At 44.1% G+C, this 21,649-nt stretch overlaps 1 long non-coding RNA gene across 2 annotated transcripts; it reads left to right on the top strand.

Moving 5' to 3' along the window:
* The first annotated feature begins 1,619 nt into the window (after nucleotides 1–1,619).
* Nucleotides 1,620–21,355, top strand: LOC140592556 (uncharacterized). Of its 2 annotated transcripts, XR_011992884.1 has the most exons (3): nucleotides 1,620–1,923; nucleotides 9,418–9,591; nucleotides 19,427–21,355. It is a non-coding gene; the product is annotated as an uncharacterized lncRNA (long non-coding RNA). The 2 variants fall into 2 exon arrangements; XR_011992883.1 differs by lacking the exon at nucleotides 1,620–1,923 and having other exon boundaries at nucleotides 9,134–9,591.
* Nucleotides 21,356–21,649: the final 294 nt, after the last annotated feature.

Raw genomic sequence — 21,649 nt, 5'->3', positions numbered from 1 at the left:
AATGCTACACACCTGAGTAAACAGTAAAATACTCAGCTTCATAACCTTCTTCAATATATCCAAAACACACTGATTTTGCAATATCTTCAAGAGCAATTTTTTTTAAATTTTTTTTTAAACAGTGCATTGATAGCTTGGTTGTAGCTAACACATGTAACTACAAAGCAAGACAACTCATAAGTCCAGTCTTTTAGGTGGTGCTCTGATTCTTTCAGGGTAACGCCTTAAGACTTGTGGAGTGCTCTCACTAGAGGGCACCTTCTTACTTGGGGTTGTCACACTGGTGTTAGTTCCATGATCAACTTGGGGTGGAGGTTCTGGGGAACATGCTGAGCCTGGTTTGTTGAAGGCCGGCTGCTCAGGGGTCTTTGGTTGAGCATTCAGTATCTGATCAACATGACGTCTCCATTTATGCTCTCCAACGTCCACCTCGTACATCAGTGGTCCGCTTTTGGTGGCTATCCGTCCGGGTGTCCACTTTTTCTCCCGATAACCACGTGCTAAGACTTGTTGTCCTACATAAAAACTCCTTGCTGGTTCGTTTGGCAATGTCCTGAACTGTTTGTTCTGCACTTCCCTCCGTAAATTTGGTTTGAGGAGGTCAATGCATGATTTCAAGTTTCTGTTCATAAACAGCATTGCTGGTGTTTGATTGGTCGTTGTATGGACAGAGTTTCGGTACACAAGAAGGAAATTGTCTACTTTGTGTTGCAGAGGGATGTCTTCTTTTGCCATTGCTTCAATTGACTTTTTAAAGATTTGGACGAACTATTCCGCTAAACCGTTTGTAGCTGGGTGGTGTAGCGTTGACTTAAAGTGTTTAATGCCATTCTTCTTCATGAAGAATTTGAACCCATCGGATGTATATTGTGGCCCATTATCACTTACAATTTGCTCAGGCAGACCATTCCTGGAAAAAATGTTCCTCAAAACTGGAATGTTTTTTTCTGTGGTTGTGGATTTCATTGGTATGACCTCTGGCCATTTTGAGTGGGCATCCACAGCTATTAAGAACATGGAGTTCATGAATGGCCCAGCAAAATCACTATGCAGTCTTTTCCAGGGTGCAGATGGCCACTCCCATGGATGTAGGGGTGCCTGTGGGGGTGCATTCTGAATGTTATAGCATCCTGTACATGTTTTGGTTATGTCCTCAATTTGTTTATCTATTCCTGGCCACCATAAGTAGCTTCGGGCTAGGCTTTTCATTTTTACAGTGCCCAGGTGGCCCTCGTGTAGGCTCTCTAACACTCTGGTACAAAGCTTTGAAGGCTCTACCACATGTGAGCCACACATCAGAGTTCCCTGACAAACTGACAGCTGTTCACGTCTCGTAGAAAAATTGGGATTCCCATGGGCTGGCCATCCTTGTAGAAGTGACGTCATAAACTTTTGACAGTGATGAGTCATTTCGTGTTTCTCTCTGTATCATAGCATTTGTTACTGGCAGTTGGTCCACTAGTATGATACACTTCTGCTGGATACTGATATGAGGGTTTTATTTCCTCAGTTGTTGACAGTGGAAGGCGTGACAAACCATCAGCATTACAATGTTGCTTAGTCCCCTTGAACTTGATGTGATAAGAATGGGCTCCTAAGAACAGTGCCCAACGTTGTAATCGGGTGGCTGACATGACAGGAATTCCTTTCTGAGGACTAAAAATAGATACAAGGGGCTGATGGTCTGTCACTAAAGTAAACCTTTGGCCATAAAGGTAGTGATGAAACTTCTTTATGCCTCACACAAGACTAAGGGCCTCTCTGTCTATCTGTGCATAATTGCGTTCTGCACTTGTCAGAGACCTTGAAACAAATGCAATTGGACGCTCAGATCCGTCAACCATAGTATGTGACAAGACAGCGCCGATGCCATACGGGGATGCATCGCATGCCAGTCGAATAGGCCGTGATGGATCATAGTGGGTAAGTAGTTCATCAGATGTTATTAATCTTTTTGTTTCTGTAAATGCTTTTTCACATTTGTCTGACCAATGCCATTTGGTTCCTATCTGCAACAGTGCGTTCAGTGGATACAGCACTGAGGCAAAATTTGGGAGGAACTTATGGTAATAGTTTACCAGACCTAGATATGATCTCAGCTGAGACACATTTTCTGGTTTAGGTGCCTTTAGCACTGCCTCAATTTTCTCTTGAGATTTGTGTAAGCCATGTTTGTCGATGATATATCCACAATATGAGATTTCTTCTTTGAAGAACTCACATTTGTCTCTCTTTGCACGTAAGCCGTACTCATTTAGCCTGGTGAGCACCATGCTGAGGTTTTGAAGGTGATCAGTGTCATCTTTTCCTGTCACGATTATGTTGTCAAGGTAGCATTGTGTTTGAGGTATACCCTGGAGCACCTTATCCATTGCTCTCTGCCAAATAGCTGGAGCCGATGCAACGCCAAACACTAAGCGATTGTATTGACCCTTATTGTGTGTTGATGGTCAGGAACTTCCTACTTGACTCCTCCACCTCCATTTGGAGATAGGCCTGTGACAAATCAATCTTAGAAAACTTCTCCCCTCCAGCTAAAGATGAGAAGATGTCTTCGATTCGTGGCAGGGGGTACTGCATTGTGCGCTGCCCGGGTTGATGCTCACCTTAAAATCTCCACATATGCGCACACCTCCACTTTTGCCTTTCTTAATCACTGGGACAATGGGGGTAGCCCAGTCACTCCAGTCAATCTTTGAGAGAATGCCGGATGTCTCTAAGCTCTGCAGTTCAGCATCTATCTTTGGACGCAGTGCGTACGGCACTGGGCGTGCTTTGTGGAATTTAGGTATTGCCTTTTAATCCAATTCAATTTTAGCCTTTATGTGATTAAGTTTACCAATGCCTTTCTCAAACACCTGTGCATTAGCCTGTAAAAGCTGCGACAATTTTTGATCAGAGCTGATACTGGAGCTCTTGAGGCCAGCTTCTTTGTTGAGTGCTTTGATTGCATGCCAATCAAGCTGAATTCTTCTTAACCACTCACGTCCAAGAAGAGCTGGTCCAGCTGTTTTCAGCACATAGAGCTCTAACTGGTGTGTTTTGTCACCATAGGTCACATTTACCTTAAGTTTGTCTTTAGGTGAGCTATTAGTTAAGTTCTCCCCAAACGAGCTTGATGGGCCGAATGGCCTCCTCTCGTTTGTAAATTTCTTATGTTCTTATGTTCTTATGTTCTTATGTTCTCACCGGTGTATGTTTTCAACATCACTGAGGTCTTTTCTAAGGGTGTCTTGGAAAACAGTCTGTTGTAGTCGACTTCGGAAATTACAGACAAAGCTGAACCTGTATCCAGCTCCATTTTCAGTTTTACACCAGACACCTCTATTGTTATCCATATTATTTTCCGGTCCGTTTCCGTCATGTTATGCAACTCTAGACGTGATAGGTCATTTTCATCAGTATTTGTGTTGTCTGTATGTGCTTTTCATCTGTTCTCCACACTCTTTCTATGTGGCCTTGCTTGTTACACTTTCTGCAGGTCTTTACTTTAAACCAAGAGTCATTTGCATCATGAGATGATATCGGTGGCATTTCCTCTTTTTCCAATTAATTAAGGACATTTTATGCATCTCATAGTCTGTATTTTTCTTCTGTAGCTCTATAGCATCCTTAGCTGCAGTTTCCATTGAGATAGCTATTGCTAATGCTTTGTCTAAATCCAATTCTTTTTCAGACAGTAATCACTTTTCTGTGCTTGAACAATACATGCCACATACTAGTCTGTCCCTTAATGCATCAACAAGTCCATCTTTGAATTCACAATACTGGGAGAGTCGGCGTAACTCAGCCATATATTCAGATATGCTTTCTTATTTTGACTGATTCCTCTTATGAAATCAGAATCTTTCCGCTATCACTAGAGGCTTAGGTCTCAAGTGGTTTTTTAATGTATTTTTAATGTCCTCAAATGTCTTACTGGACGGTTTGTCCGGGCTCACGAGATTTCGAAGTAAATGATGTGTTTTTGCTCCCATCAGACTGAGGAGTACATAAACTTTTTTTTCTTCCTCCACATCATTAGCTTCACAGTACAGCTCAACTCTTCCAATATAAGATTCCCGGTCTTCACTGGCGCTATCAAACTCATCTACTTTCCCGACGAAAGCCATTTCAGACTCGACATCCCCTGTTTTAGCTGCTGTCTATGCGTAGTTTCACTGTATGCTATGCACGGATACTCACGGGTCTTTTGCTAGTTTCCGCTTTCCCTCTAGTAATGCCGTTATTGTTTTCTTGTCTCTCCTTCACTCCAGTTAACGTCCTGTTCTGTATCGTTGTTTTAGGTTTGAATTACTCGTCGCCAATTTGTTGTGTATTTGCACAACATTATATTTATATTAAGAAAAAACGCACACAGTTGCGGCAGGTGAACTCGTGAACCATTATTCACGCTTTTTACTTGTTACAACTTAAAAGTATCCATGCGCATGGCAGATCACCAATAAGGATAAACCAATGACTACCGGAGTGAATCCACTTAAAGAAACAGATCCATATACTACAGCCAGGGGCGGATTAAGGTGTACAGAGGCCCCTAGGCTACAGTAGTCTGTGGGCCCCCGAACCGTGCCCCCCTCCGTGCCAATGGGGGCCCCCTTGCAGGCTGGCACACGTGGGGCCCCTAGGCTTAAGCCATATCTAGCCTGTGTGTTAATCCGCCCCTGACTACAGCGAACACATCAGCTAGCTGGTTAGCACAGCTCCGCAGTACACATCCGGAGATGCCATCCGGTCACACAGCTTTCCTGGTGTTTACTTGCTGCAGAGCCACGTGCACGTCGCGTGGCGTCACAAACACTGGGAGTTCACCCCTGGTGTCCCCGCGCTGCGTTGGCAGGCTGTTGGTGGACAGCGGAGACAGCACTCACAGCAGTGGAGTTTTTAACTTTAAAGTCTGTAATGGTGCGCAGACTGTGACACAAGTGGGTCGTTAAGCTGGAAGTGGGACTCCACCTGTTCTCGGTACCTGCGTTTCGCCTCTCTGACTATGCGCCAGACATTGTACGACTCCACCTTGTACTGTTCCATAAGAACATAAGAACTATACAAACGAGAGGAGGCCATTCGGCCCATCGAGCTCACTTGGGGAGAACTTAACTTATGACATTCCTCTAAGACCAGGAATCATTCTTGTGGCCCTACGCTGCACCTTTTCTAAGGCCGCAATGTCCTTTTTAAGATATGGTGACCAAAGCTGCACACAATATTCTAGGTGAGGTCTCACCAAGGAATTGTATAATCTTAGCATTACCTCCCTTGACTTAAACTCCACACACCTGGAGATATACCCCAACATCCTATTGGCCTTTTTTATTGCTTCCCCGCACTGGCGAGAATGAGACATGGAAGCATCAACATACACACCAAGGTCTTTCTCATAATCAGCTACCTTTATTTCAGTAGGTCCCATAAAATACCTGTACTTTATATTTCTGCTCCCTACATGGAGTACCTTACATTTGTCTATGTTAAATTTCATCTGCCAGGTATCGGCCCAGTCACTAATTAAATTAAGATCCCGCTGTAGCTGCTGAGCCGCTAGTTCAGTATCTGCTACACCACCCACCTCGGTGCCATCTGCAAATTTCACCAGTTTACTGTATATATTGGTGTCTATATCATTTATGTAAATTAGGAACAATAGTGGTCCTAAAATTTTACCCTGCGGTACCCCACTATGACATTGTGCCTCTTATAACTACTCGCTGCTTCCTATCTGTTAAGCAGTTATCAATCCAGGTTGCTACAGTTCCTAAAATACCTGTTGCTTTGAGTTTAAGTAAGAGCCTCTTGTGGGGGACAACATCAAAAGCCTTTTGGAAATCTAAGTAGATGACATCATAGGCCTTCTTATCATCAACTTCCCGAGTAGCTTCCTCAAAAAACTCCAACAGATTTGTTTGCATGCTTCCAATCAGAAGGTACCACACCTTCAGATAAGAATTTTTGAAACAGTAAAGTTAAGGGTCGGCAAATAATATCCCTCATCTCTTTTAACACTATAGGTAAGATGCCATCAGGGTCCTGAGATTTATTTATTTTGAGCTTAGCTAGGCTTTGCAAAACATCAGCTTCAGTTATATATATATTAGTTATAGACGATGCTGGATTAGTAATAAGAACTGGTAAGTTACTAGTGTCCTCAACAGTGAATACCCGTGCAAAACTATCATTGAACTCATTTACTATATCAATGTCGTTTTCAATTATAAGACCCTTACTATCCTGCAGATTAATAATTTCAGCTTTTAGAGCTCTTTTAGAGTTAAAATACTGGAAGAAACTTTTAACGTCATTCTTAGCCTCCAATGTGATCTTCCTTTCGACATTCCTTTTAGCTCGTCTAATGTAATTTTTTAACTCAGCCTGTAGATTTAGATACTCTTGCTTTATTCTGTCATCATCAGTTATTTTCCATTTCTGGAACAAAGCTCTTTTCCTCCTTACTTTATACTTTATTTCCCTAGTAAACCACCTAGGTTGCAATTTCCTAGATTTATTCTTACTGGAAACAGTTATGAAGTCCTCTTGCACTTGCAATAATGTGCTTTTAAAAAATTCCCATGCCTCTTCAACAGTTTCGTTATTTAACTCCATCCAGTTCACAGTTTCTAGTTTTAATCTCATACAATTGAAGTTAGCCTTCCTAACATTATACACTCACCTAAAGGATTATTAGGAACACCTGTTCAATTTCTCATTAATGCAATTATCTAATCAACCAATCACATGGCAGTTGCTTCAATGCATTTAGGGGTGTGGTCCTGGTCAAGGCAATCTCCTGAACTCCAAACTGAATGTCAGAAAGGGAAAGAAAGGTGATTTAAGCAATTTTGAGCGTGGCATGGTTGTTGGTGCCAGACGGGCCGGTCTGAGTATTTCACAATCTGCTCAGTTTCTGGGATTTTCATGCACAACCATTTCTAGTGTTTACAAAGAATGGTGTGCAAAGGGAAAAACATCCAGTATGCGGCAGTCCTGTGGGCGAAAATGCCTTGTTGATGCTAGAGGTCAGAGGAGAATGGGCCGACTGATTCAAGCTGATAGAAGAGCAACTTTGACTGAAATAACCACTCGTTACAACCGAGGTATGCAGCAAAGCATTTGTGAAGCCACAACACGCACAACCTTGAGGCGGATGGGCTACAACAGCAGAAGACCCCACCGGGTACCACTCATCTCCACTACAAATAGGAAAAAGAGGCTACAATTTGCACGAGCTCACCAAAATTGGACAGTTGAAGACTGGAAAAATGTTGCCTGGTCTGATGAGTCTCGATTTCTGTTGAGACATTCAAATGGTAGAGTCAGAATTTGGCGTAAACAGAATGAGAACATGGATCCATCATGCCTTGTTACCACTGTGCAGGCTGGTGGTGGTGGTGTAATGGTGTGGGGGATGTTTTCTTGGCACACTTTAGGCCCCTTAGTGCCAATTGGGCATCGTTTAAATGCCACGGCCTACCTGAGCATTGTTTCTGACCATGTCCATCCCTTTATGACCACCATGTACCCATCCTCTGATGGCTACTTCCAGCAGGATAATGCACCATGTCACAAAGCTCGAATCATTTCAAATTGGTTTCTTGAACATGACAATGAGTTCACTGTACTAAAATGCCCCCCACAGTCACCAGATCTCAACCCAATAGAGCATCTTTGGGATGTGGTGGAACGGGAGCTTCGTGCCCTGGATGTGCATCCCACAAATCTCCATCAACTGCAAGATGCTATCCTATCAATATGGGCCAACATTTCTAAAGAATGCTTTCAGCACCTTGTTGAATCAATGCCACATAGAATTAAGGCAGTTCTGAAGGCGAAAGGGGGTCAAACACCGTATTAGTATGGTGTTCCTAATAATCCTTTAGGTGAGTGTATTTAGACAGTAAAAATACATTTAGACAATGATAGACAGTAACAGTAATTATTATATAATAAAATACATTTAAAAATAAAGATTTCTTATTCATTATTTTAATATTAATAATAAACCATTAATACATTTAATTATAATAATATTGTCGTACCGAGCAGGGACGGAATGGAGACAAAGGCGCAGACGTCAGGGTATTGGGGAATACGGGGTTTAATTACATGTAAGGCAGGTAAAACGCAGACGGACAATACAATGACCGGTCTGGGGAAACAAATTGAAATAAAGAGGACTAATGACAACAACCAGAAACAGCTGATCACACAGGGATTCCACACGAGGTTAACGAGGGGGCGTAGCACAACGAAGGAGCGGACAATCAGGGCAGGACACATTGTTTGGATACATTTATTTTCTTACTTTACAAATTGCTGTTTTGATAAATGTGCTTAGATATGTTTAGTACAGTATATGCTCTTCTTGTTTTATCCTGTTCATTTTGTATTTAAATGCTAAAAAAAAACATATTTAGGTGTAATTTTTTGGGGCCGGGAATCAATTAATTGGTTTTCCATTATTGCTTATGGGGAAAATCTAGTTCTGAACAGATTAAATTCCAGTTCTGAGGTACCACTGTATCTGGGTGACAAGAGGATTATGCCGTCCCATGGCGCGACTTGGTGTTGACTGAGAAATACCCGATCGGTCCGCAAGTTCTCGCTGAAAAGCACCTGTGGCTAAGAACCCGCGAGTGGACAGAACTTGTAAAGGAACAGGTATAGCGCAATTTCTCATCCTCTGTCTTTGTAATACTGGCCCCAGTTCAGCACACAACTCCAAAAGGATTGCTCTTGGAGATATGAATCGACTTAGAAGCCAGTCATCATCATGGGCCAAGAAATCACTATGATCCCTGAATATGCGCTCTCTATCTAATTTTTCCATAAGCTGTCTTCCAATAACGCAAGAGCTGCCATGGTAGTTGTAATAGTTCGGTCATTTTCTGCACCGTTTTATTGTTACAAATTGATTAAAAATCAGTACATTTGTAAACAATATACAATTAATGTCGGAGTATTGGATAAAGTCATGGTCATGATTGTGTAGTGGAAAATTACCACCAAGCATGATGTCCAATGGTTACTAAGAAAGTTAGGCTGCAAAATAAGGTTGCTATGCTTGAAGAACAGATGTAAGAGACTGGGGAGGGGGTTTTAGACTTTACCCATGTTAAGCTAGACAAGAGATGAATTTTTATTCCATATATGGTAAATATAAGATGCATGTGCTAGACGAAAAGCTTGTCCTGAGCATAGAATGTGCAAAAGCAGACATGGGTCTTCCGGTTGTGGTTGCAGAGAAGGGTCATTTGTTTGTCAATATAAAATGAAAGCAGCTGCGTCTGCTATTTGGAGAACTTCTCAGAACTGTCTGCGGAGAGTCTCCCCGAGCTCGCATAGAAAGATATCTCAATAAATGAAACCAAGCTAAACCATTGGACTCATCTGTTCCTTCCTACCTCCAAATTTCCATAACAGACTTGGGGGCTCGTCCGGGATTCGGTTGCACGGGGACTGCCAGGACCTTCAGAAGGACGCGAGTCCTAGAAGGACGACGAGGTACCCGTCTGGAGTCGAGGACAGAGAATTTTAGCCTGACCCATCGCAGTTCCTGAGGCCTGCGGTCCCGCGTCACTCCGACCGGACTAAAAGGTAGGACAAATTTTGTGGAATAGAAAATTGTTGCGGTATCTTTCTAAAGATTCAACTGGGAGAGTCGTAAAATAACCAGGTTCGACTGGGAGAGTCGTAAAATATCCAGGTTCGACTGGGAGAGTCGTAAAATAACCAGGTTCGACTGGGAGAGTCGTAAAATATCCAGTTTCGACTGGGAGAGTCGTAAAATATCCAGGTTCGACTGGGAGAGTCGTAAAATAACCAGGTTCGACTGGGAGAGTCGTAAAATATCCAGGTTCGACTGGGAGAGTCGTAAAATATCCAGTTTCGACTGGGAGAGTCGTAAAATATCCAGGTTCGACTGAGAGAGTCGTAAAATACCTGTATCACGTCCAGCGAGATGTGAAATGTGTTTTGTCTGCAGACTAGATAAAATAAGATTGTATGAATGTAACGTGCACGGTATGAATGTGTAAGGTTTGTGGTTTGGATGAGTGTGCCGAGTGTGAAATTAGAAACCTGACAAGTCAAGAATATCAAATAAATGTGCTCATAAGTATAAAAAAAAATTAAGCAGAAATTAAGGTGTAAAAGGTTCCGCAAACATATAGTTTAACGGAGAGGCTGAGACAAAGACCTCCGTGTACTGTAGATTATCCCCACGACTGCTTTGTCCCTATTATCAGAACTGCACCCCGAATTGAGATTTATGTTACTGGGATGTGCATTTGGCATACATAAATTATACAAATATAACTGTTTTGTTATAAGTCTTTTGTAAAAGTCTGCATTGTTGCAATGAAGAACTTGCTTTGCAAAATAACACAGGAATAGAACTTTTCTACTGTGTGACAATTTTAATATATATATATATATTCTTTCCCTGCAAAGAAAACAAGTTTACCTTCTTTTTTTTTTTAGCTTTTTTCTTTATGCAAAGAAGACTGGCTTGTCTAACATATTCTGTGCATGTTTGTTAAGTAACCTATCTTAAAAAAGAAAAAAAATAAATAAATCAGTACTGAAAGTCTGGTGCGACAAAATGGGAAATAGCAGTAGCAAGTCAAATTGGGCTCCTGATCCGGCTTATGATCCGGAAGGTGAAACAGCATTTGAAAGGGAAATGCGTAAACGTGATAAGGGAAATAAGGGTTTACTACGGGGTAAAACATGTAGGGAAGCAGTAGAGGAAAGAACTGGAAAGGACTTTTCAGAGATGTTTGGAAATGTGGGAAAATGTGGCAAGACAGATCGAAATAGAGGCTGAGAGACGCAAGAATGAGGGAATCATGAAAAAAATAGGAAAGGCAGTCCAAGCACAACAAAGTCTGAATATGTTGTTAAAAGAGAAAGAAGATATAGGCGAAGGCAGTGCATCTGTCGTGCAAAAAAAAAGAAAAAAAAAAAGCGGAAGACAGCTGCATCTACCCACCCCTCCCTTCAGCGCCGCCAGCTCCCCCTGCTCAGGAAATCCTGCCACCTCCAGCGAGACAGGATCTGCCCCCTGCATACTCAACAGCACAAGCCGCAAGAGCTGCAGATTCGGCAGAAGATGAAGAAGACACTCCTCCTCGAAGGAGTGAGCGTATTCAACAACGCATGCAACAGCCTCTGACTGAAGAGCAAAGGGCAACTGTTGGAGTGCCAAGACAGTTCCTCTTGGTGGAAGTGCCAAACCCCAGAGACGACAGGATGGTACAGGTGCAGAGGAACTGGGATCTAAGTGAACTGAAGGAGGTGGTCAACAGTCTGCCAGACCCAAACCAAGTGGGAAGGGCCCGTTTATGGGATGAAGTCTTTGCATTGGATGGAATTTACTGTAGGATCACACATGCACATATCACAGGGCCTAAATTCCAGGTGGCCTGAGACAAGGCCGAGCCTGGTACGAGAGGCACCAAAGGGGGGTTACACACACAAACACACACACACAGATAACCAGGGAGGCTAGCACTCCAACTTTTATTGCCCAAAGATTTAGGGACCTACAGACAAGCAGAGTGGACTTCACGGACAGGGGTCCCTCGACTTGGCACACAACCCCCTCCCCATGCACTCTGCCTTACATATCACTCACCCAACAGACGAACACCCTAAAGGAAATTTCATTTAAGTTTGGCTTTTGTACACCCTGTATATTGATTTACTCAGGACTACTAGTCTCAATATACAGATAGGTTATGATTGTATGTGTCCTTAGACAATCTTAGTGTTTTGTGTGCCACCCTTATAACCATGTTCACGGAGTATCACCTATTTTACCCCTTTACACTTGAGCACGTATAAATTTAAATAAATAGATAGGTATAGCTACCATTGTATGTATGTTCTCATGGTATACCAGAAGAATCTGGAAAGTCCTAACTTTTAGAGAGTCTGCTTTGTTAAAACCCCCCCCCCCTTCTCTTCCAACATTCCTTTGTGGTCCTTATCTGATCTTGGTGGACGGTTACCAAGTTTCTTTGTTTCTACCATGCTATGTTAAAAGAACTGAATTAAGCTGTATTTTATCCATTCTGGAGAAGATGAATTGGCATAAGCCACACCAAACAAAATATGTTGTTTCCAGATGTGCAACTTATATTGATATTACCACAAACTAACGGCCACGCCTATCTATGGATAAGATGTGCTGTTTGTAATATGAATATTTTGATGTAATATCTGCACAAAGTGTAACATCTCTTGAGGTGCAACCCAAAACACCTGTATCCCATACTGATGTGAATGAGTCACATAGATAAAATAATTAATTGTTTAATCAATTAATGCAGATGGTATGAGGTATGTACCTGTGAAGCTGGTATGGCATGTTTGGTATCAAACTGATTGTTAATCACCCCTGATTCAGAATCTGGTCAGTGATTACCATAAAAGTGGATGTATCAAAAGTTATAACAGCTTAATGAAAATCATCAGTAAAGGTAGAATCAGGCGGGCCATAAATCCCAAAAGGACTGATACAGACCCCCTTCCGAAAGCCCGCCAAATGGATGGCCAGCCATTGGGCCAGGATTCGAATTCCTGGTCATCCCTATTCATGAACTTTAGACCATAAAAACCTGGACCTCAGAACAAAGCAGCGCAGAGAACAACCAGCAGCAGCACAGAGAACACCCAGCAGCCGTACAGAAAAGACAATCATCCCGGGAGACGAGAAGCCCACCAGAAACCCTCCGGTGAAGGCCCAGCTGAACAGAGAACAGCACCCAAGACAAAGCTTCACCAGGAGAGAGAATCCAAAGGGGCTCCACTCCACTGCTTCAAACGCCGCGCCTTCCTGAGTGCCATCGGCTCAGCAGCTCTGCCATCAACTGCCAAGACCCCCCCCCACTCTTCAACCAAGTAAACCAACTTCCTTTCATTCTAACAACTTAAGCTGTTCTGTTAACCTGCTATAAGACTTTAGGGTCGTGTTTCCACAAACTGTGCTTGCTTTGCAGAACAGTATTTCCCATTTAAGGTTACTCATTTAAATCCGGTCATTGCATTTTCATAATTACATTGTTTGTTTTATTCCGTTATTTCGTGTTTGTTGTTGTGTTAGGTGTAATGTCTGTCTTATGTTAGTTGTAGTGTTAGCTAGGAATAAATGCATGTCTTTTACACAACTTTAGCCTCCGTCATTGAGTGTCTCATAATAGGTTCCTGCCTTTGTGCGATCTTGCTACACGCTCTGAACCTCAAACTCGCCTGAAACGTCGCGAGACTCTCTCTCATCGGCCGTGAGGGGGGCTTCGCTACCAATTGTTTACATTACCTGGTGACGCAGCTCGGTGGACGAGCCTTCTAACCCAGGTTACTAAGTGATACTGGTAATTAGTGAATCCCATTTAAGTCTCACATTAACAGACTCACGGGGATACCACAATCGAGTTTGGAGGAGCCGACCATTCGGCATAACAATTGATTAATAATCGGCATTAAATAATTATTAATTAAACTTTAATTAATTCAAACATATTGGTGGAGAATATTAAAATTTATTTGAGCTAATAATTCCTACATTACCAACCCAGTGGAAGGGAATGGGAACAAGTTCTCCGGAGGAAGCTGAAAGGTGACTGGGCTGCAGTGAACACTGATTTTGGAGGAAATGCCATGAACACTCGGGCTAATCCATTCACTGCAGACATGGCAGCACTGGGAACCAGAATTAAGGAAAAATATAAGTAGACTGCAGACTGGAACAAAATCCAAAAGGAAAAACAAGGATCTGGAGAAACCATCTCCTAGTGGGAAGCACGTTTGGATGGGCTAATGAAAGACCACTCTGGGATTGACAATGACGAATCAAGGAGGAACGCCATGAAGACACTCTTTGTGGCGGGTCGCTGACCCAAGGTCCAACAGATGGTGAAAACCATATGCCTGGGATGGAGTCAGGCGGAATGGCAAGAACTAAAACGTCACGCTATACATGCAGAAGAGGTAACCCAGGACCAGAAAGCCAGGACCTCGACTCTGCAACAGGCCCAGCTCCAGTTAGCCCAAGCCCAGCTCCAATACCACCGGGGTGGACCTAACAACAGAAGGGGCCGAACCCCAAGAGAAAGAGGCGGCTTTAGCAGTCGAGACCGGAGACAGTTCCACCGCACCCAACCCCGGGGTGATGACCAAGAGGGATGTTTCCTCTGTGGAAAACAAGATCATTGGAGAAAGGATTGTCCCCAGAATAATGGTCAACAGTGGCCGCCTCCACAGAGGGGAGGAAGCCGTCAGGGGCCCCCACCCCAGTGAGGTACAGATGGCCCACAATGAAGAGGCGAGGGGACTGAGGGACCAGGAAACGGCCAGTTCCTGTCCCTCACAGAGACATCAAGGGAGGACCCCACGATAACCCTCGAGATTAACGATCATGCTGTTGTCTTCTTAGTGGACACAGGAGCTACCAAGTCCACAGTGAAAGACACAGACCTCCCTGGAGTCCCTAACTCTGGAAATCATGTGACAGTTGTGGGGTCCTCTGGCCTACCCCACACCTTGTTAGAGACTGTTCCGTTATCCATTGCCACAAGGTCCGGTCCTGTCCATCACGCCTTCCTGTTGAATAACCACTGTCCAGTTAACCTTTTGGGCAGAGACCTACTATGTAAACTGCAATGCAAAATTGATTTGGACGAGAGGGGAGTCCACCTGACCTCTCCCCCACTTGGATTGTATGTCTCCCAAGAAAGCAAGCCATGCTACGCCGCATGGGTCCTCACTGATAACACCATTGGTCGAGACAAGGTGCCACACTCACTTGAACAACCCCCTATCCTCCATTGCACGGCTCTCTATAGTTCACACTGCGACCATGAGATAAGGGAATGGATGATGTTCTTCCTGGAAGAACAGAAACCCCCTGAGACCGTGTTAATGAAGTTTCTGTATGTAAGCGCGTCCATGGCCGGCATGTCTGTCCAGCTCAACCAAGATCAAAGTACATGGATCTTTGATCATCATATGCCCCATGTGTCACTGGGAAAAACTGACGCCCACCAATGGAAAGACCTAGGCCCATGGATCAAAGACTGTGAAGACAGACAAGACTGGATTCCAGTCGAGGATGGCCGAAGTATTACTACTGATGGAACCATTCAAAGACATACCATCTCCCTCACAGTAGATGTCAGGAGAGAAGCGTTCCTCTCTGGAGAACATCGCCAGACCATGAACCTACCAGCCCCACCAACTGAACCTGAGTGTCTGTCTGAGATACCAGATACCAGAAACCCTATGGGCAAGTGGCAAGAATGACTTTGGGAGAATCTGCACCGCGGCACCACTGCAAGTCCAGCCAAAGTCCAACCACAGACCAGTAAAAGCTCAGTACCCACTCTCACCTGAGGCAGAGAAGGGTATCACCATGGTGCACCAAGAACTGGTACAAAAAGGGGCTCTGAAGGAAATTCCCTACTCCCCCGTTAATTCTCCGATCCTACCTGTGAAGAAGGCAGATGGATCCTGGCGGTTTGTACAGGACCTGAGGGGGGTGAATGACGCCATACATCCCCGTGCACCTATTGTTCCTAATCCAGTAACTATCCTATCATCCATACCACCTCAGGCTCAGTGGTTTTCTGTTATTGATCTAGCAAATGCATTTTTCTCTGTCCCTGTTCACCCAGACTCACAGTACTGGTTTGTGCACACCTTTAGAGGCAAGCGTTATACGTGGACAGTGATGCCCCAGGGGTACACTGAGTCACCTAGCGTTTATGCTCAAGAATTAGGAAAGAACTTAGAGGGGTTCAAGCCCCCGGGTGGGAGCACCCTAATTCAATATGTAGATGACCTGCTGTTGTGTTCCACCACTAGGCAGAGTTGTGAACAAGATACTGTAGGAATTTAACAGCTCAAATGGGGGTGGTTTTCCACCAATGTTCAGGGGAATTGATTATGAATTCATACACAATTAAATATGGAATATTAGGTTTGAGTTGTTGTTCCGATATCACAGTCTTTATATTAGTCCCACTTGGTAAAGAGCTGGATGATTTAAGTCCAGAATGTGAATGGAATTCATTCGTTGGTATCACTACTCAGTCTAAGATAGCTGCCCGTCCACCGGGTCAGCTTCTCTCTGTAACCTAGCGACTCAGCTCTTGGCCAAAGAGAGAGTCTCGCGATACTTGAGGACGCGAGTGGGACTTCAAAGCTCAGTAACGGGATTCAGACCAATAAAGTGACTTATTGTAAGCACAGAGAGGGAGATTTAAAATGTGAACAGCATGCGTTTATTCTAATACTACACTAAAACAGGACAAACATTAAACATAACATAATACATACAAACACAATAACGAAATTACGGAAAATGGATTTACAGTAGGAAACAGTGATCAGCTTTGATTAAATACTGTTCTGCAACGGCAAGCCTAGGATCTAAACAGGCAACCCAGATTTCAGTGTAAATCAGCCGGTACTAGTTGCCTATGAGAGAGTTGACGGTGAGTTTACGTGATTGCAGCGGGGATCAGCTTTGTCTTTTGTTGAAACTCGCGGCGAAGAGGCTTCGTAGTTTCAATGGTAGATTTATCTTCTCCGCGCGTAGTTTCTCCCGCAGTCTTGGATTGGAGGCTTCGCGTTTTCTTCATCTTTTCTTTTCTCCTCCTCGTTCTTTCTCTGGGTGTGAGGCTTTTATGCCCCATGGGCTCCATGAATATTCATGACCCAGGGTCCGACTCATACCCAATGAGAATTGGTACCTGGATCCGAGGGGCCGGTTGCAGGCTCCCCGAATGGCCCCATAGATTTATGGTGGTCTTTGGCCAAATTTTGTGCTGATTTTAATTAAGTAATTTAGCTTTGGATAGGTTCAATTGTGTAATAATCCGTCCCCGGATTCATATTCGGACATAATTTAGGATGACATCGATACCAAACATGATATTCCACCTTCGATCCAAACCTTAGCTAATTTTTATTGATTAATTTATAATTCCTTTTATGAGGTGCATACTTATTATTGCCATCACTGTACAGAATACCTGGTTAGGTGGTATATCTCACAGCTGTGACAAGTTTAGGTGAGTTTTACTGAAGCTGTACCCCATTGCATATGGTGTGTCCTAATTAAGGATGGCTCGGGTAACTGTCTTTACTCCAGTAAAAGAACAATATTGATTATTATGCATTGACAAATTATAAAATGGAGCAAACCTGGCTATTAAAAAGGGGTCCCGTACACAAGTTTTAACATACATTGCATAGTCTCTCTCAGACAAAGGGAGGTAGAAAAAGAGCGCGAATCTCCGATTTACGGCTGTAAGGTATAGATAAGCGACCGCTTTTCTACCCCTCCCCCCTTTGGTGAGGGGTGGGGGCTTTCCTTAGATATTTAATATTCCTATTAAATAAATAACTATGCGCTCAAACATTTCTACCTACTTGGTTACACCACTTAAACTCATTCCCCAATCTCTGAGAGAGGTGTGAGCGCATGGTTGGATAACCCCAGTGTTTACCTATCTGTGCATATTCTATAATATATATATATGTATATAATTGTCCAAGTGGCAAAGATACAATGGGACATTCATAAGAAGAATAAAAGACAATTGTGACTGACACATACACATCCACCAAGTTTACAGTAATGATGCCAAATAATAGTGAGGACAATATACTGTACAGTCAAATACACATAGGTGGCATATGATTTTAGCTTTGTCCCACTCCAGAGGTATGCAGGATCTTCCCCCCCTCTCCACACTATTTGGGTCCTTTGTTTGAAGGCCATAAACATTGGAATGCGGGCTTCAGCTTCCCTGGAGAGGGGCCCCTCTGCGTGTGGGTACGGAGGTAGATCTTAGCATGGTCGACTCACTCCCTCAGCGGCCATAAAATACTGTCTGTGGGGCCTGCGTGATCCTACAATACCAAAGCGCTGTTTTTGTTTCTAGCCCAAAATGGCCATAAAGCCTCAAAGGCAAAACTGCAGTTAGTCAAACAGGAGGTTCAATATCTCGGACATGTCCTCAATCACCTAGGCAGACGCCTAGGTCTAAAATGGGTAGAAGGGATTCGCAAGGCCCCCATCCCAGATACTAAAAGGCAATTGATGAAATGGATGGGAATGGTCGGCTACTGCCATCCCTGGATCCAGGATTTTGCTGAAAGATCCCAACCTTTACTAGACCTTATGCATGGGGGACAAGGACTTAGACCTAATGACAGACTGGACTGGACGACTAAGGCTGAGACGGCGTTCTCTGACCTTAAACAAGCGCTATGCGATGTGCACGCTTTAGGAGTACCAAATTTTCCCAAGCCATTTCAATTGTATGTGGATGAACGGCGTGGTTTCATGACCGCCGTCCTTGGCCAGATTCATGGTGACAGGTTGCGCCCCATTGCGTATTATTCCAAACGTCTGGACACAGTGGCCAGCTCTCTGCCAGCCTGCCTCAGAGCTGTGGCAGCCACTGCGGAGGCAGTCCTCATGTCTGCAGATTTAGTCCAATTGCATCCCCTTGTGGTGCACACCTCACATGCTGTGTATGCCCTAATAACGCAGGCTAAAACATCTCACCTTACCACTGCGCATCTGATTCACTACCAAAACATCCTGCTTACTCTGTCCAATGTGACCCTCCAAAGGTGTTCCACAATAAACCCGGCCACACTTCTTCCCACTGAAATGGAAGGCTCCCCTCATGACTGTGTTGAGGTTGCTCAATCCCTCGCTAAGCCTAGATCAGACCTGGGTGAAGACCCATTGCCAAATTCTGAGTTCATTTTTGTGGATGGGTGCTCCCTTAGGCTCCCTAATGGGAGCCCATCTACCTCTTATGCTGTGGTTGCGTCAGAGGGCCAATTGCTGTCTGGAGGTAAGTTACCGTCCACCTGGTCAGCACAGGCTGCAGAGCTGTTCGCCCTAGCCCAGGCCTGCCGCCAGTTCGCAGGTGAGGATGTCACGATATTCACAGATTCCAGGTATGCATTCGGGGTATGCCATGACCATGGAGCCCTCTGGAAACAGAGGGGCTTCCTCACCAGCACAGGTAAACCAATACAGCACCATGAGTTAGTCCGAGACCTCCTTTCTGCCATCCAACTGCCTCACTCCATTGCTGTGGTTAAGTGTAAGGCTCACACGGGGTGCTCTGACCCGGTCAGCATTGGTAACTTCTGGGCCGATTGGTGGGCTAAGAGGGCAGCCTTACACACTGATGCCCCAGTGGCGCTCATGCCTTCACGGGTATTACATGACACTCACACCCTCCTTGATGTCCAGTCGGGTGTGACAGAGGGGAAGAACACATAGTGGAATGGGGTTAGCTCCATTTGAGGTGCTCACCGGGAGACCAATGCCGCTCCCATACCCGGGAGGCATGCTCACGTTAGAAACTGTTGATGGCGATTTACTACCCTATGTGTCTAGTTTACAGATTTCCTTGAAGATGATCCATAGCCAGATCAGGGCTGTTCAGGTCGGACCGGAGCCAAATCAGCCAGAGACCATAGGACCAGGAGAGTGGATCCTGATCAAGGACTTGCGCCGGAAGCATTGGCATCAACCGAGGTGGCGGGGACCATACCAAGTCCTTCTCTCTACACCTAACGCCGTGAAGGTCGACGGTATCTCCTCCTGGGTCCATCAGTCGCACTGCAAGAGATCTTAGTCCTCCTGAAAGACTATGATTTGGAGACGTAGATTGGGGTATTGGGCCCCAGCTATAAGCATTATTATTGGTTGTGTAATTTTGTGTTCTATTATTGCTTATGTAGGGTATATGTATGATCATGTGAATCTAAAGGAAAGCAGAGATGATATAAAGGGTGTAGGAACAAAAACGTATCATATGCCTCAACTGAATTCGTATTGGCAATTTGCAAATTTCTCGGTGATGTAACAAAACGTTTCTGGTCATTGTTTGGTATGCACTTTGATTCCTCACTCAGTGGAACAACCGTTTCCTCCATTGTTGCATTCACTGCAGTGAAAGAGGAACTCACGGCTGACCGTTTAATGACCACCCAAAATAGATTAGCCCTAGACATACTGCTAGCCAAGGAAGGAGGAGTTTGCGCTATGGTGGGAGACCATTGCTGCACGTACATTCCCCCAAATGACGAGGACAACGGAAATTTGTCACAGGCCATCACCAAAATGCACGAGGTAGCCCATGCGCTGTACAGTCAGGAGTCTCATGATAATGGCAAATGGCCATGGCCCCTGAATGTGTTTCAGGCATGGTTTGGGGAGTGGACCTTGATTATCCTCTCTGCTCTCCCTATTGTTTTATTGCTTATCTGTGTGTGCTTATTTGTTCCATGCTGTATACCATGTTGTTCTACTATGGCTCAATTTCATCCTCGGGCGTCACATCATCAGATGGTACAGCTTATGCAGGACGTTCCACCACAGAGGAAGAAGCAGCAGACAGCATGTTCTGCTGCCTCCCATGCCCAGCTGGAATGGACTGCTCCTGGGAACCCTTACTCCTCGGACGAGGACGACGTCAGTGTGTGATACAAGACTGATTTTGTATCAAAGGGGGGAATGTAGTGGAAAATTACCACCAAGCATGATGTCCAATGGTTACTAAGGAAATTAGGCTGCAAAATAAGGTTGCTATGCTTGAAGAAACAGATGCAAGAGACTGGGGAGGGGGTTTTAGACTTTACCCATGTTAAGCTAGACAAGAGATGAATTTTTATTCAATATATGGTAAATATAAGATGCATGTGCTAGACGAAAAGCTTGTCCTGAGCATATGTAACAGGTTGTTATTTTAATTTTGTTTATAATTATACAAGATTCTGTTTTCTTTTTCCTGTTTAACCTAATGGGTACAATATCCCTTAATTTTTCCCATGATGCTCTTGTCCTGCATTGCCCCTCCCACTGTCTTTTCTCCTTTATAAGGGTCCCAATTTCGTTTCCTCTTCCCTTTGTTGTACCGCACACGCGGGAAGAGGTGAGGATCTAGTGGCAGGGTCCCTTGGGTTAATAAATCAGTTATTTGTTATAACCAGTTAATTCATTCTATAATATGAATAGGGGTTAAAGACATGTCCATATATAATATGAATATCTGTTATTTTACTTTGTGTAGAGAGAGCGAGAGGGCCTGAGCACATGTGGTTTATCCCCCCTCTAATTGTGTCAAACAGGTATGTCTTTATTTGTATAAATTTACTTTATTAATATCATTTTTTTTGTATTAAGCTCAGCGCGAATAACGTGTGCATTGCCCTTTGTTGTACCGCACACGCGGGAAGAGAGAGAGCGAGAGGGCCTGAGCACATGTGGTTTATCCCCCCTCTAATTGTGTCAAACAGAGTTCAATAAACCCCCAGAACGACAGCGACGTCTGCTTCATCCCCTTTCTTCTGCACCCCACACACCTGTCTAAACCCACAACACAACGCAGAGTATAGGCAGAAATCCACCGGTTACACATAGAATGTGCAAAAGCAGACATGGGTCTTCCGGTTGTGGTTGCAGAGAAGGGTCATTTGTTTGTCAATATAAAATGAAAGCAGCTATTTGAGATAGAGGTCTGCTATTTGGAGAACTTCTCAGAACTGTCTGCGGAGAGTCTCCCCGAGCTCGCATAGAAAGATATCTGTTACGATCCAGTCTAGGGTTGGACCGCAA

Source organism: Paramormyrops kingsleyae, chromosome 1 (assembly GCF_048594095.1).
Source record: "Paramormyrops kingsleyae isolate MSU_618 chromosome 1, PKINGS_0.4, whole genome shotgun sequence".
NCBI lineage: Eukaryota > Metazoa > Chordata > Actinopteri > Osteoglossiformes > Mormyridae > Paramormyrops > Paramormyrops kingsleyae.
Note: the sequence above shows the minus strand (reverse complement) of the source record. Positions and strands in the feature narration are given on the sequence as shown.